Source organism: Scyliorhinus torazame, chromosome 3 (genome assembly GCF_047496885.1).
Source record: "Scyliorhinus torazame isolate Kashiwa2021f chromosome 3, sScyTor2.1, whole genome shotgun sequence".
Classification (NCBI taxonomy): domain Eukaryota; kingdom Metazoa; phylum Chordata; class Chondrichthyes; order Carcharhiniformes; family Scyliorhinidae; genus Scyliorhinus; species Scyliorhinus torazame.
In genome coordinates, this window is record NC_092709.1 from 314,076,106 (window position 1) to 314,090,196 (window position 14,091).

At 54.9% G+C, this 14,091-nt stretch overlaps 1 long non-coding RNA gene across 3 annotated transcripts in view; it reads right to left on the reverse strand.

Annotated features, from left to right (window-relative positions):
- Positions 1-14,091, reverse strand: part of LOC140409241 (uncharacterized) — an 82,969-nt gene that overhangs the window by 54,352 nt on the left and 14,526 nt on the right. The window contains exon 3 of one of the 3 annotated variants that reach the window (XR_011940309.1): positions 3,757-3,834. The exons of the other annotated variants lie outside the window; for them this stretch is intronic. This is a non-coding gene — a long non-coding RNA (uncharacterized lncRNA). Of the gene's footprint in view, positions 1-3,756; positions 3,835-14,091 lie in introns of those variants that run through there. 3 annotated transcript variants of the gene reach the window in all.

Consider the following 14,091-nt stretch of genomic DNA (forward strand, 5'->3'; position numbering starts at 1 on the left):
GTGTACCTGTTGATGGTCTGGCTATAGTCTATGACCATCCTTTGCTTCTCCCCTGTCTTTACTACTACCACCTGTGCTCTCCAGAGACTATTGCTGGCCTGGATTATGCCTTCCTTTAGTAGCCGCTGGACTTCGGACCGAATGAAGGTCCGGTCCTGGGCGCTGTACCGTCTGCTCCTAGTGGCGACGGGTTTGCAATCCGGGGTGAGGTTTGCAAACAAGGATGGGGGTTGCACCTTGAGGGTTGCAAGGCCGCAGATAGTGAGTGGGGGTATTGGGCTGCCAAATTTGAAGGTTAGGCTCTGTAGATTGCACTGGAAGTCTAATCCCAGTAATGTGGGGGCGCAGAGTTGGGGAAGGACGTAGAGCCTGTAGTTTTTGAACTCCCTCCCTTGCACCATTAGGGTAACTATGCAGAAGCCTTTGATCTGTACGGAGTGGGATCCTGCAGCTAGGGAAATCTTTTGTGCGCTGGGACGGATGGTCAAAGAACAGCGTCTTACCGTGTCGGGGTGGATAAAGCTCTCCGTGCTCCCGGAGTCGACCAGGCATGGTGTCTCGTGCCCGTTTATCAGCACCGTTGTCGTCGTCGTCTGGAGCGTCCGGGGCCGTGCTTGGTCCAGCGTCATTGAAGCCAGACGTGGTTGTAATGGTTGAGCGTCTTCTTCGAACCCCGTGGAGCCGTCGACACTGGGGTCCGTTGTTGCCGTCCAAGATGGCGTCGGGGGTGAACAAGATGGTTGCCCCCATGCATCGCACATGGCTGGGGGGTCACAAGATGGCGGCGGGGTGGACAAAATGGCCGCCCCCATGCGTCGCACAGGTCTGGGGTGGTCCAAGATGGCGGCGCCCTTCCTCCCCTCGTGGTGGCCGGGACCCAAAATGGCGGCGCCTGCGGGTCGCACGTGGGGCGCTGGGGGGGTTGGGGAGCGTTAGGAACGCGCAGGGCTCCCTCTTCTCTGGGGACAGCGGTGGCCGGGACCCAAAGTGGTAGCGCCGGCGGGTCATACATGGGGCGCGGGGGGGGGGGGGGTTGGGGAGCGTAAATGGCGTGCAGGGCTCCCTGTTCTCCCGGGACAGCGGCGACCTCGCGGGACCGGCACACAGCCGCGAAATGGCCCTTTTTCACGCAGCTCTTACAGATCGCTGCGCGGGCCGGGCAGCGCTGCCGGGGGTGTTTCGCCTGGCCGCAGAAATAGCAGCGGGCTCCCCCGGTGCGACTTGGCGTTTGAACCGCGCAAGCCTGTGGGGTGTCCGGGGGGGGGGTGGGTTTGTCGCGACGGGTGCGTACGGAGCCCAATGGGCTGCCGCGCGGTCGGGGCCGTAGGTGCGGGTATTTCGCGCGGCCACGTCTAGGGAGGCTGCTAGGGCCCGTGCCTCTGAGAGTCCTAGCGACTCTTTTTCTAGAAGTCTTTGGCGGAGTTGGGAGGAGTTCATACCTGCCACAAAAGCATCGCGCATTAACATGTCCGTGTGTTCATTTGCGTTCACCGGCGGGCAGCTGCAGGCCCGTCCCAAAATTAGTAGCGCGGCGTAGAATTCATCTATCGATTCTCCGGGACTTTGCCGTCTCGTTGCGAGTTGATAGCGAGCGTAGATCTGGTTAACTGGGCGAACATAGAGACTTTTTAGTGCTGCGAACGCCGTCTGGAAATCCTCTGCGTCTTCGATGAGGGAGAAAATCTCCGTGCTTAACCTCGAGTGAAGGACCTGTAGTTTTTGGTCTTCTGTGACCCGGCCGGTGGCCGTTCGGAGGTAGACCTCGAAACAAGTCTGCCAGTGCTTGAAAGCTGCTGCTGCATTCACTGCGTGGGGGCTGATCCTCAGGCATTCCGGGATGATCCTGAGCTCCATAGTCCTTTAGTCACGCTTAATAAATTGTAGCGCACAAAGACTCCGAGAGACGAATAGAGTGAAGTCGATGAGGCTTTATTAAGCGTGACTGTTCCCCCGCAGTTCAGTAGTAGACTGCCTGCGGGGGAGGACTCCTGGTACTTATACTCCGCCTTCAGGGCGGAGCTAGAGGTCAACGTCCAACCAGGACCCGGGATCTGTCAGCCAATGACATCACGGCTTCACAGTCCCACATGACCCCTAATGCATACTACCACACTAAGGGGCAACTTAGCATGGGCCAATCCACTGAACCTGCACACCTTTGCACTGTGGGAGGAAACCGGAGCACCCAGAGGAAACCCACGCAGGCATGGGGAAAATGTACAAATTCCACCCAAGGCTGGAATTGAACCCGGGTCACTGGTGCTGTGAGGCCGCAGTGTTAATGAAATGAAAATGAAAATCACTTGTCACAAGTAGGCTTCAAATGAATTTACTGTGAAAAGCCCCTAGTCGCCACATTCCGGCGCCTGTTCGGGGGGGGGGGCTGGTACGGGAATTGAACCGTGCTGCTGGCCTGCCTTGGTCTGCTTTCAAAGCCAGCGATTTAGCACTGTGCCAGGAGGTTTTGATGTTTTCTTGACTCGTCGGCCCTCTTTGTTGTGTGTGTTAATGGGGGTGCGGCTGGCACTGTTTTCAAGGAGAGCAGGAGAACTTTTCCCAAAGCCCTGTTGACAATCAACCAGCCTCACCAAAACAGGTTAACCGGCAACCAGCATGTGTTGTTTGTGGGAGCTTCCTGTGTACAACACTGACTGCAACACAACAGCTGTGTGAGCTATGTTCTCATTGGTCATGACTGTCATAATATACACCAGTATATCATGGTGCAGACACACACTGATGGGCACGCAGTGGGACCAATCAACATACAGAACACCGCAGCCAATCACCAGTGAGAGTACACGCACTATAAAGACAGGGGACATCAGACTTCCTGCTGATTCGAGTAGCAGCTAGCTAGGAGCACAGAGCTCACAGCCTGCAACACAGACATTCACCATGTGCTGAGTGCATCGACTGGTTAGGAGAAGGCAAAGGTCTTTAGTTAAAGCTGGTATCGTATTTACCCACAGTTCAAGTATGTTTAAATGGTTAACCTTTTAATAAAATAGTGTTGCACTACTTCAAGTGTTGGTGACCTGTACGTGATCCAGAACACCCAACACATCAATGAACACTGGATGTCTCAAAGCGTTATCATTTTTAAGCTTTTCTTTTTTAAATTTAGAGTACCCAATTAATTTTTTTGAATTAAGGGGCAATTTTAGCCTGGCCAATCCACCTAGCCTGCACATCTTTGGGTTGTGGGGGCGAAACCCACGCAAACCCAGGGAGAATGTGCAAACTCCTCACAGACAGTGACCCAGAATCGAACCTGGGACCTTGGCGCCGTGAGGCAGCAGGGCTAACCCTCTGCGCCACCGTGCTGCCCTTTAGCCGTTCTTTTAAAAGCTCCAGTGTAAAGAGGTGGGGGGGAGAGATCAGAGGGAGTCACAGGTTAACTGAACCTGGAGACTGTTAGTCGGCAAACTACATGGTGACCTTCCCTCTGATCTATTCTGCCTTACATACTTTGAGGAATCTGTTGCCTGCTTCATGCGCGGATACGTTTTAAAGGGCAATAAATAGGTTGCCTATAAATTAACTTTTACAAGATGGACCTTAACCACAGACTCCAACCTCTATCCTGAATATTTAACCTATTCATAACATCTTATATTACCGATAAACATCCAACATGATTTAGATTATAGTAATCTTGCTGCAACTTTTTTCAATCCAAGAAATTGGTGACAGATTAAACAACATGAAACGAGCTGAAGTATCAATACCTGGATGAAACGGACATTGCAGGATTGGCGATACCTTCACCTGTGTTTCACCCTCCACAGGAGCTGCTTCATCTGCCGAGTATTTGCAGCATTTGTGTTGATCCTTGAAGACATTGAACCGGGACAGATCCGTTCTAATTCTACAGCAATCGATTCCTTCCAATTACATTATTTCATTGCTCGAGGTTGCTCCTGATCCACAGCCAGTCGAAAGCTCTTTTGTTTTTCACAACCTGAGCTACTCAACCAAGGTTCCTTTGGGTTTGGCTTGAACGCCCCACCTCGGCTTTGCACAAGCCTCAATCCAGCAGTGAATGGTCCTCACAATCAACTGGACCATGAGAGTAAAGCATCGCTCATTGCAAACATGTTTTAAGTTGCATCATCTTGTTAGACGCACTCGATTTTTTGGATTGAGTGGCAACAACTGAGGTTCTATGATAGCGTGCAGAAATAGTTACGCGACTGTGAAAAAAGCCGATCAAATAACCAATGCCCCACAGTTCTGGATGGTGATGTTGGGTGTCGGGGGTGCGGGTGCAAAACAGAAGCTGTGCACAGTGTTACGGTACACAAGCCAGGCCCCCAATCTACGTTAGGAAACCGGATGCTTTACTCTCATGGTCCAGTTGATTGTGAGGACTATTCACTGCTGGATTGAGGCTTGTGCAAAGCCGAGGTGGGGCGTTCAAGCCAAACCCAGGGGAGCCTTGGTTGAGTAGCTCCGGTTGTGAAAAACAAAAGAGCTTTCGACTGGCTGTGGATCAGGAGCAACCTCGAGCAATGAAATAATGTAATTGGAAGGAATCGATTGCTGTAGAATTAGGAAACTGGATGAGTCCCCAACAAATTTTCAATTTATAAACTGTGAGGAAAGTATACTTCACTCCAGGAGTGATTCCACAGACAACTAGGGATCTTTTATATTAAAACAAACTTTATTATCAACACAGAATTAACCCCATTAAGACCCAAGGAAAAAGCAGCTTTTCAATCAATAGTTAAACAGTTCTCAACCAAAAGAAAGGTCTTTGAGCTTACATTTCCATCTACGTTTCAATTAGGCAAACTCCACACACACAGGTCAAATGCCACTTATTAATAAAGTTAACACTCAGTGGCTTACAGATTGATTCACAAAGTCCTTGGGAGAGAAATCAGTCTGAGAAAACACCCCTCCTTTCCTCAGAAACCAGAGCAGAACTCTAAAAATGAAACTAAAAACAACAGACACAGGGCAGGGCTGAAAACAAAACTAAAAACAGCCACTCCCGTGAGTGACATGACAGCCTGCCTTGCTGTTAACCTCTTTGTGGTAATACCAGGTATTGCGGTACCTGAGAGGTGGATGTCCATTGGTTAGACCCAGGGGTCTACCATTGGCTGATGTACATAGCTCCGCCCTGAGAGGCGGAGTATAGGAACTGATGCCGTCCTAGCAGCCTTCACTTTCTGTATCGAAGCTGCTGGGGAAGAGTTCTAGCAGATTAAAGCCTATTAGTTATGTCTCACCTTGTCTTGAGAGTAATTGATTGCGCATCAATTTAATCTGCTACAACTTCAGTTGAAAGGATGGACCTCCGTATCAAACCAGAGTGCCTTCAGCTCAGCCCCCACACGGACAACTCTGCTGCTATTTTCAAACATTGGCTGGCGCGCTTTAAGAGCTACCTCGACACGGCCGCCGACACCCCCCCACGGAAGGACAAAAGATGCATCTCCTACGCTCACGGGTCAGCCCTGGGATCTACCCTCTTATCGAGGAGGCGGCGAATTATGCTGCCGCGATCGAGCTGCTAGAAGGACATTATATCCATCCAGTGAACCAGGTCTACGCTCGTCACCTGCTGCCAACTAGGAGGCAAAGCCCCGAGGAAAAGTTGGAAGACTTCTATCGGGTGCTGCTGGTGCTGGGCCGAAACTGTGGCTGCCCGCCAGTTTCGGGGAACAAGCACACAAAACTTTTGATCAGGGATGCTTTCTTGGCAGGTATGACCTCCCCCCGATATCCGCCGAAGGCTCCTAGAAATGGACACTCTGGGGCTTGCAGAGGCATGGGCCCTGGCGGGGTCCATGGACGTTGCATATAAAAACACGCTGTCCTTTGCTCCCGAACGCGCGGCGGCCCCCTGGGCTGCGTGGCACCCCGTAGCAGCAGCCCTTCAGACCTTTCCCCTGACCCCGTAAGCCTGCACGGTGAGACGGCCCGCTAACGACGCAGGACACCACTGTTTCTTCTGCGGGCAGGCAAATCATCCCCGCCCGTGCTGCCCAGCCCGCACCGCCACCTGCAAAGGGTGCGGTAAGAAGGGCCACTATGTGGGGGTCTGCCAGGCCCGAGCGATGGCCGCGGTCTCCAGCGACTATCGGCAACCCCCCCTTTCAGGCCCCGACAACCCAGCGCTCACCACCACCCCCTACCCTAATGCCACGTGCGACCCGCGGGTGTGGCCATTTTGCCACCCGGACACCACGCTGGACGGGGGGGCGCCGCCATTTTGTCCCTCGCCGCCGCCATCTTCTTCATTCCCGGACACCATGTACGACCCATGGGTGGCGCCATCTTGGATGGGGCCCCAGGCCCCCAGCACAGCCGACTACATGCTGCCTGACCAGAACTCTCCATTACTGCAGCTGGCCTCGGTGACTCTGGACCAGAGTCGGCCCCGGACGCTTGCGAAAGCTACAACGACGATCTCCACCAACGGCCACGAGACGTCGTGCCTGATCGACTCTGGGAGCACGGAAAGCTTTGTTCACCCTGACACGGTAAGGTGCTGTTCTCTTGTCACCCATCCCGTAAATCAAAGGATCTCCCTGGCCTCCGGCTCACACTCAGTGGAGATAAAGAGGTTCTGCCGAGTGAACCTCACTGTCCAAGGCAGGGAATTCCACAATTTCCGTCTGTACATCCTGCCGCACCTCTGCGCAGCCACCCTCCTTGGGCTGGATTTCCAGTGCCATCTGCAAAGCCTGACTTTTAAATTCGGCGGCCCTATACCCCCCTTACTGTCTGTGGCCTCGCGACCCTTAAGGTCGACCCGCCTTCCCTGTTTGCGAACCTCACCCCGGATTGCAAACCCGTCGCCGCCAGGAGCAGACGGTACAGCGCCCAGGACCGGACCTTCATCAGGTCCGAGGTCCAACGGCTGCTGAGGGAAGGGGTCATTGAAGCGAACAACAGTCCCTGGAGAGCTCAAGTAGTAGTGGTAAAGACCGGGGAGAAACATAGGATGGTCATTGACTACAGTCAGACCATCAACAGGTTTACGCAGCTGGATGCGTACCCTCTCCCCAGTATAGCCGACCTGGTAAACAGGATCGCACAATACAAGGTCTTCTCCATGGTGGATCTCAAGTCTGCCTACCACCAGCTACCCCTCCGTAATGGTGACCGCCAGTACACTGCCTTCGAAGCAGACGGGCGGCTCTATCACTTTTTAAGTGTTCCCTTCGGTGTCACGAACGGGGTCTCGGTCTTCCAACGAGAGATGGACCGAATGGTTGACCGGTACGGCTTACGCGTAACGTTCCCGTATCTGGATAACGTCACCATCTGCGGCCATGACCAGCAGGACCACGACACCAACCTCCGCAAATTTCTCCAGACCGCGAAAATCCTTAATCTGATATACAATAAGGATAAATGCGTGTTTAGCACCGACCGTCTAGCCATTCTAGGCTACGTAGTGCGAAGTGGGGTTATAGGCCCCGACCCTGAGCGCATGCGCCCCCTCATGGAGTTCCCCCTCCTTCACTGCCCCAAGGCCCTGAAGCGCTGCCTCGGGCTCTTCAGCTATTACGCACAGTGGGTCCCCAATTACGCAGACAAAGCGCGACCCCTGATCCAGTCCACAACCTTCGCCCTGTCAACGGCATTCTGATAAATCTCTTGCCACTTCCTCCTCCTGTGAGGATTGAGTATCACCTTCCTTTTAACCATTGTCATCCTTTATGACTCTTCAAAAGTGATCCTTTCCTTGTAGCAATATTATGTTGCATCCAGAAAACAGCTGTAATTCGGAAGACACGTGCCAAGCTCTTCTGTATGCATCCAAGCATCGAAAAGCGAATGGGTCACACTAGAAGATTAATCATCCTGCTGTCCCACGGGCAACCTTGTATTTCTACCATTGAAAGTTATTATTCAAAATGCGTCCACCACTCTTTCATTCCACATCATAGCAACTCGCAGCATTTTTTAGTTATCTGTCTCCTCTGACTGTTTTCGCGATTACTCTAAATCTGTGCCTCTGCTCTAAGGAGAACACCCCAAGCCAGAGGCGGACTTAGACTTTTGGGGGCCCCGCCCTCTCCCTCTTTGCAGTTCTGTGAGATCGCTGACAGGCACCCACTCGGTGCCTGGATGGACCCAGTGGCTTAAACGTTCAGGCCGACCGTCATCTTGACGACCACCGGGAGCGTGTGTCATCCCCCATTACCCCGCAGTGCCATGATCTGGCAGATAAGTCACAGTCTTCCTGCTCAGCCGGAGTCTTCGCCCGATCCAGCAGGTCCTCGAATGACAGGTATACGTGAGGCCTCATGCAGTGTCTCCTTGTCACCTCCTCCTCCTCGGCCTGTTGGGTAGCTGGCTCTCTATCCTGGGCGGCTGCCTCCCTTTACTCTGGGACAGGTTCCACTGCTGCAGCTTTCTCCTCCGTGAGCAGCACCAGTTCAGACAGCCGCATGGCATCCTGCTTGGCTGCAGCTACTAGGAGGAAGGCCACCATTGCTGGTTGAATTCCAGGGGGTGAGAGGCCAACTTGTTAGCATGGTGCGTACCCCCGAGCCCAACCATAGAACATAGAACATAGAACATTACAGTGCAGTACAGGCCCTTCGGCCCTCGATGTTGCGCTGACCTGTGAAACCACTCTAAAGCCCATCTACACTATTCCCTTATCGTCCATATGTCTATCCAATGACCATTTGAGTGCCCTTAATGTTGGCGAGTCCACTACTGTTGCAGGCAGGGCATTCCACACCCTTACTACTCTCTGAGTAAAGAACCTACCTCTGACATCTGTCCTATATCTATCTCCCCTCAATTTAAAGCTATGTCCCCTCGTGCTAGCCATCCCAATCTGAGGAAAAAGGCTCTCACTGTCCACCCTATCTAATCCTCTGATCATCTTGTATGCCTCAATTAAGTCACCTCTTAACCTTCTTCTCTCTAACGAAAACAGCTTAAGTCCCTCAGCCTTTCCTCATAAGATCTTCCCTCCATACCAGGCAACATTCTGGTAAATCTCCTCTGCACCCTTTCCAATGCTTCCACATCTTTCCTATAATGCGGCGACCAGAATTGCACGCAATACTCCAAATGCGGCCACACCTGAGTCCTGTATAGCTGCAGCATGACCTCATGGCTCCGAAACTCAATCCCTCTACCAATAAAAGCCAACACACCGTACGCCTTCTTAACAACCCTATCAACCTGGGTGGCAACTTTCAGGGATCTATGTACATGAACACCGATCTTACCATTAGCCCAGTACTCTGTATTCCTGTTACTTCTTCCAAAATGAATCACCTCACACTTTTCGGCATTAAACTCCATTTGCCACCTCTCAGCCCAGCGCAGCAGCTTATCTATGTCCCTCTGTAACCTGAAACATCCTTCCTCACTGTCCACAACTCCATCGACTTTAGTGTCATGTGCAAATTTACTCACCCATCCTTCTAAGCCCTCCTCCAGGTCATTTATAAAAATGACAAACAGCACGGGCCCAAAACAGATCCTTGTGGTACACCACTAGTAACATTCTTGCTGCCGTTATATGCGCCCGATGCACCACCTTAAACTGAATTAAACTGAGCCTGGCACATGATGAGGAGGAGTTCACCCTGCCCAAGGCGTCGGCCCACAGGCCCTCATCCAGCTCCTCACCCAGCTCCTCCTCCCACTTGCCCTTCAACTCCTCCACTGAGGCTTCCTCCACCTCCTGCAGCTCCTGATATATGTCCGACACCTTCCCCTCCCCTACCCAGATGCCAGACACCACCCTGTCCTGGATCCTACGCAGGGGCAGCAGCGGAAATGTCCCCACCTGTTTTCTAAGAAAGTCCCAAACCTGTATCCCCAAGTACCGAAAGCTCCTCTCCACTATCCTGAGCAGGAGCTCCCTCAGTCTCTCCTCCTGGCCTCTACCGTGGACCCCGAACAGCTCACTCTTCCCCACGTTCAACATATACCCCGAGAACCTCCCGAAGTCCCCAGGATCCACATGACCTCCCCCATCCCCTCTAACGGGTCCAAAATATACAACAGCAGGTCATCCACGTAGAGGGAGACCCGGTGCTCCTCACCTCCGCGCACCAGTCCCCTCCAATCTCCCGAAGTCCTGAGCGCAATGGCCAACGGCTCGATTGCCAGGGCAAACAGCAGCGGGGACAGGGGCACCCCTGTCTCGTCCCCCGATGCAGCCTGAAATATTCCAACCTTAGCCGGTTTGTGGACACACTCGCTCCAGGGGCCTGATACAGCAGCTTGACCCACCCTATAAATCCCTCCCCAAATCCAAACCTGCCTAGCGCCTCCCACAGATGCTCCCACTCCACCCTGTCAAAGGCCTTCTCTGTGTCCATCGCAGCCACCACCTCCACCTCCCCCCACTCCGAGGGCATCATGATAATATTCAGGAGCCTCCTCACATTCGCGTTCAGCTGCCTGCCCTTAACAAAACCCGCCTGGTCCTCCACAATCACTCCCGGGACACAGAATTTTTGCCAACAGCTTGGCATCCACGTTCAGGAGCGATATCGGCCTGTAGGACCCACACTGAAGCGGATCCTTCTCCTTCTTCAGGATAAGCGAGATCAATGCCTGCGACATTGTCAGAGGGCGGATCCCTTTCTCCTTTGCCTCATTGAAAGTTCTCATCAGGAGTGGGCTGTTCTTATAAAATTCTACAGGGAAGCCATCCGGGCCCAGCGCCTTGCCCGTCTGCATGCCTGCCAGCCCCCTGACTACCTCCTCCAACCCAATCGGGGCCCCCAGTCCCTGCACCCGCTCTGCCTCCACCCTTGTGAACCTCAACCGGTCCATTAACCGCCTCATCCCTTCCCCCTCCCCAGGGGTTCTGACTTGTATAACCTTCCGTAGAACTCCCTGAAGACTTCATTGACCCTCTCTGGGCTCAGCACCATGTTGCCTTCCCTATCCCGCACTCCCCAATCTCTCTGGCCGCCTCCCTCCTGCGTAGCTGGTGCGCCAGTATCCTACTCGCCTTCTCCCCATACTCATAAACTGCCCCATTCGCTTTCCTCAGCTGCGCCTCCGCCTTCCCCGTGGACAGCAAGTCAAACTCCGCCTGTAATTTCCAGCGCTCGTTCAACAGCCCCTCCTCTGGGGCCTCCGCGTACCTCCTATCTACCCTGAGTATCTCTCCCACGTCTCTCCCTCGCCGCCCTCTCCTTCTTCTCTCTATGGGACCTAATGGAGATTAACTCTCCCCTAATGACCGCCTTCAGAGCCTCCCAAACCACTGTCACCGTCACCTCTCCTGCGTCATTCGCTCCAACATAATTCTCAATACTCCTCCTTATCCACCCGCACACCTCTTCGTCCACCAGCAGCCCCACATCCAGTCGCCTGAGAGGGCGCTGACCCCGTTCCGCCCCCAATCGCAGGCCAACCAGTGTGGGGCATGGTCCGAGACCGCAATGGCCGAGTATTCTACCCCCTCCACCCTCGGGACTAACGCCCTACTCAACACAAAGAAGTCTATTCGCGAATGGACTCTATGGACATGGGAGAAAAAGGAAAACTCCTTCGTCCTTGGCCGTGTAAACCTCCAGGGGTCCACTCCCCCCATCTGGCCCATGAACCCCCACAAGGCACTGGCCGCCACCGACCTCTTTCCCGTTCTGGACTTGGAACGATCCAAGCTTGGATCCAAGACCGTATTAAAGTCCCCTCCCATTATCAGGTGACTTATCTCCAAGTCCGGGATCCTACCCAACACGCACCTCATAAAGTCCGCATCGTCCCAGTTCGGGGCATATATATTCACTAACACCACCCGGGCCCCCTGCAGCTTGCCACTCACCATTATACACCTGCCCCCCCTTATCCGCCACGATGTTCCCCGCCTCAAATGCCACTCATTTACTGACCAAAATAGCCACTCCTCTGATCTTTGAGTCTAACCCCGAGTGAAACACCTGTCCCACTCATCCTTTCCTTAGCCTCGTCTGATCCGCGAGCTTTAAGTGCGTCTCTTGCAACATGGACACGTCCGCCTTTAACCCCTTCAAATGCGAGAACACGCGGGACCGCTTGACCGGCCCATTCAGGCCCCTCATGTTCCACGTGATCAGCCTGGTCGGCCACCCCCCCATCCCGCCGACTAGCCATCTCCCTTTTTCGCCCAACCGCGTGCCCCCGCCGCCCTCCTCCAGCTCTCCCCCCGGCGGCCCCCTCGCCCGACTCTCCATCCATACCCCTCACCTGGCTCCCCTTCAGCCCCCCAAACCAACCCCCCCCCCCACCAAGCATCCACTTAGCTCTGGTTTTCCACCCATTGTGCTTCCGTGAGTCAGCTCACCCATGCTGACCCCGGCCGCTCCCGCCTATATATACCAACCCTTAACTTGTTGCCTCCTTCGGGCCGCCCTCCCCCCCTCCCCCGCAGGGTAGAGGGGCAAGCGCCATCTGGGACCTCCCCGTGCGCCGGACAGCCCGTCCCGGGCGTTTCTCGCCCCCTAGCACCGAACACTTGGAAAACAAGCAAAACAAACAACAGAACCCCCAACCAAACTGGGGCAGACATGCCCATAAACTTATGCTTTACCCGCCGTCCTCCCCTCGATCCCTCCCCACCCGCACATTTCACCCCCCTACAGCAGTCCCTTAGTTCAGGTCCAGCTTCTCCTGCCTGATGAGCGACCACGCCTCGTCTGGGGTATGAAAATAGTGGTACCTGTCCTGGTATGTTAGCCACAGTCTCGCGGGTGCAGGAGCCCAAACATCACCCCTTTACCGTGGAGGACCGCCTTCACCCGGTTAAAACCTGCACGCCTCCTCGCCAGCTCAGCTCCCAGGTCTTGGTAAATGCGGATCTCGCCGTTCTCCCACTTACTGCTCCGCTCTTTCTTCGCCCACCGCAGGACTCGCTCCCGGTCTGCCAAGCGCTGAAACCGTATCACCATGGCCCTCGGTGGCTCATTTACCCTCGGCTTTCTGGCGAGAACCCTGTGCGCCCCATCCAGCTCCAAGGGCCACGGGAAGGCCCCCACGTCCCCAACATTGTGGCCACGTACGTGCTCTCGTCCGACCCCTCCGCTCCTTCAGGAAGGCCCAGGATCCACAGATTGTGGCTACGAGACCTGCACTCAAGGTCATCCAGCCTCTCCTGCCATCTCTTATGGAGCGCCTCATGTGCCTCCACTTTCACCGCCAGGCCCAGGACCTCGTCCTCGTTCTCCGCCACCTTCCTCCTCACCTCTTTGATCTCCTTCTCCTGCGCCTTCTGGGTCACCATAATTCTCCCCATGGAGGCCAGCATCTCCGTTTTCAGCTCCATGAAGCAGTTTTTCAGGAGCTCCTGCTGTTCTCTGGCCCACTGGGCCCACACCTCCCGATCCTCTCCGGCCGCCATTTTGTCCTCCCGGACCTTCTCGACCTTCTTCCCCGGGGTCGCGCGTCTGCCGGCTCCGCTCCTGAACCTCTCCATCCACCAGTAGGGGGGGCTCTCCCACGTCTGTTCCCACGCCGATCCCTCCTGTTAGCTGCCGCCGCCGCTCTTTTTAGCGGCCCGAAACACCGATCCCGGCGGGAGCTGCCGTTCGCGTGACCTAGCAGGTCATGGCCGCTACCGGAAGCCTTTTTCTTCCTCTTGACAAACGAGGTCAAACGGACTACATGGTGGCCCTGGTTGGCACTGTGGGCTCTGTCCCCGCATGTCCCACCCATCTTCACGCCCCTGGTCCCGATGATGCCTTGCACTGTGAGGGCCTCTGGCCCTGGCACCCATCCCTGATGCCAAGGGTACCATTGGCTGACGCTGCCCTTGTCAGCAGTACGCTCCAGCAGGAGCCGCATGGGAGGGTATGGCGGAGGGTGGGGTGTGTGGGAGGGGGAGGGGACATCCTTATGGCCGATGAACCAGGGGCCAAGGTGGGTAGTCAGTGAGGTGCGCAGCAAGATGGCTTCCTTGCAGGCCGCAGCAATGGCAGTCCTTCCCGAGTCACCGCCCCAATCCCGTGGGTGTCACCACGGCCACTCGGTCCGTTCCCGCATCACCCCTCCTCCTCCCACCGGCCTCGGCAGGGTCCACCCTCCCCACCCCAGCCAGGCCGGCCAGTGTCCATGCCGGCAGCCCACAGTCGCCACTCTCTGTGTCCTACCCCCCCC